This window comes from Lagopus leucura, unplaced genomic scaffold (assembly GCF_019238085.1).
Source record: "Lagopus leucura isolate 7727_CA_CO unplaced genomic scaffold, USGS_WTPT01 Super-Scaffold_100015, whole genome shotgun sequence".
NCBI lineage: Eukaryota > Metazoa > Chordata > Aves > Galliformes > Phasianidae > Lagopus > Lagopus leucura.
This window is the reverse complement of record NW_024962269.1, coordinates 10,254,869-10,257,487: the sequence shown is the minus strand read 5'-3', so window position 1 is coordinate 10,257,487 and position 2,619 is coordinate 10,254,869. Positions and strand designations below refer to the sequence as shown.

At 66.7% G+C, this 2,619-nt stretch overlaps 1 non-coding gene across 1 annotated transcript; it reads left to right on the top strand.

Moving 5' to 3' along the window:
• The first annotated feature begins 116 nt into the window (after positions 1 to 116).
• On the top strand, positions 117 to 189 carry TRNAR-UCG. Its single transcript has one exon. It is a non-coding gene; the product is annotated as a tRNA-Arg (tRNA).
• Positions 190 to 2,619: the final 2,430 nt, after the last annotated feature.

The following is a 2,619-nucleotide window of genomic DNA, read 5'->3' as shown; positions in this document are numbered from 1 at the left end:
CTCCGGGGCAACTTCCGGCCGCGCGGACGCCCCGCCCCCCCACCCGCCCCTCGCGCAGCCGCACTGCTCGCCGACAGCTGAGCCAGTAGGGCGCGCGAAAAACCTTTTCTGCAGGCGGCCGCGTGGCCTAATGGATAAGGCGTCTGACTTCGGATCAGAAGATTGCAGGTTCGAGTCCTGCCGCGGTCGGAGCTGAAAGCGCAGAGGCCTATTTTTGTTCGTTCCGCCCTTCCTTTTGGCCGTCAGCGGGTGACGGCGGCGAGCGCTGTGCTGTCCGGGTCGGAGCGGCGGCGCGGCCGTGCTGGGGCCGTGAGCGCGCGGGGCTCAGCCGGACGCGGCAGGGCTCGCAGGGCGCCGCGCTGTGCCCCGTGTCGCAGTATCGCGCCGCGCCGCCAGGTGTCGCTGCGGGCCCGCCGCTGCCGCCCGCTCGGGGCCGCTCACCCGGGGCAGGGCCGGGCCGCGGCCGTCGGGGCGCGGGTTCCTCCGTTCCCGCCCCGTTCCGCGCTCCTATGGGGGGCGGGGGGGCACCGTGCGGCCGCTCCCACCCTCCGGAGCCCGCGGAGCGTTCCGTGAGCCGGGGCGAAGCGGGCACGAAGCTCCGAGCACCAACCCGACGGCAGCGCGGGGGCACGGTGCCGCACGTCCCCGGGGGGGGCCTCGGCTCGTGGGGGTGCGTGGGGACGCGGGGCGACGGGAGCGGGGCGAGGCCGTATTTTGTGCCCCTCATTGTGTGCCGAACGGCGCCGCTGCCGCACCGCCGTGTGCCTGGAATCCGCCCCTTAGCGACTTTGTGGAGAGAAAAGGGATGGGCCGAGGGGGGGCGGCTGGGGGCCGGGGTGGGTCGGGGGTCTCCACCGCGAGCGGCTCCGGGGAAGGACTCCGGGTCGGGGCTGCCTTCCGCCGCTCCGTGCTCTTACCGCCGATTTCCTCTTCTGTGTGATCTTTGATTTGTTTATTTTTTACTATTTTATTATCATTTCTTAAAGCGCTCCTCTCACAAATCCCCACTGAAGGGAAAGAATAAAAATAAATCCCGATGAAGCGTTGTCACCTCCGCTCGGGCCGATAGCAGCCACCCGCTGTCCCCAAGCAGTGGGAAAAGAAGAAACTCAACACCAACCGAAGCAAACAGCCCGCTGGAATTGTAGCAGGGCTGGGACCGGGGTCAGGGGATTAATGCACGACTCGGGGCAGGGCCGGGAGGGGCATTTCCCCGTTCCCCCCACACACACCTCGGGCCCTTTGTCCGTGTGCCGCAGTTCGGCGCGCCCCGTCGGGGCCGGGCATGGAGCGGCCGAAGGAGACCCCGGGGCCGAGCGCTGCGGGAGGACAATGGGGCGGCGGCGGGACTTTGCTTAACCCCGGTGCCCCGCATCCGGCCGGGGGCAGGGGTCAAGGGCTTCGCCGTCCGCCGCGGCACGGGGAGCGTCACGTCGCGGAGCCCTTCGGAGCCGCGGAATCGAGGACCCGGGGAAGGCCGGGGTTGGTTTTTGGAGGCGGCTGCGGGGGTATGGAGGAGGAGAAGCGGTACCCCGTGGCTCTGCCTTCGCCTCTCGACTCGGGGAGGGCTGCGGGAGGAGGGAGCTGCGGAGCGGGGCAGAGGCATTCCTGCCGCCGCCCCGGGTGCCGAGGCATCGGAGAAATGGGCATTTTATAGGTGACGTACGGGCTTACGTGGGAGCTCGTGCCCAGCACCGCTCTCCCAGCGCCGTTTCTACCAACACGGCACCTTCCGCAGCGCGCACCCCCCTTTTCCAGGCTGGGGGAAAGGAGGGGGGGGAACGGGAGGGGACAGCAAAAGGGAAAAGAAAAGCGGCCCTTTCTTATCCCACACGGGAGACGAGCCCCGGAGCTCCGAAAGTGAGCGGAGGGCGAGGGCGGGCGGCGGGGAGCGGGCCGGGACCCGTCCCGGTGCTCTGAGAGCGGAGCGAAGCGGCGGGGGAGGCGGGCAGCGCAGGTAAGGGAGCGGCGGGCACGGGCGGTGCCGGCGCTGCGGGGCTTTGCGGGGCCATCCTGGGGAGCGTCGCCCCACTTTCATCCACGTTTTCATCCCCATCTCCGGGCCGGGCCCTGCGCCGCTCCACGCTCCGTCTCCCGGGGCCGAGGAGGGTTCGGCGGACGCCGGAAGAACGCGGCGGTCCCGGCAGTGCGGGCAGCTTCTACCCCGCGCCCGTCGCCATCCCTCGGACGTGGGCCGGGGTCCCCCGGGCAGAGCAGCCCTCTCCCGGCCCCGGGCTCCTCCCGTGCGTGTCTCAATTCACTCAGGCTTGACTTGGCAATAAGCTCTCTCAATAAGGTGACAATAGAGCCCCAGTGGGACCCGAACAAAGAATTTGAAAGTAGTTAAATTGCAGGACACGTCCATCGCCTGGGTGCTTGAATTAAAGAAAAAGGGAGGAAAAAAAATCGGAGAAAAGAAAAAGGAGAGGGACTTTTCTTTGGGCTGGTGAGAAAATGCTCGGGGTAAAAGTTGGTTTGGCGTCTTCATTTCAGCGACAATGGAGCAGAGCTAATTCAATAGGAAACGCGGGGATTTTTTAATGAAAAGACCGCCAGGGTTACACCGAAGTTAAGCTCTTGTGAATTAATTATTAGGGCAAATAAACTGGGGGGGCACAC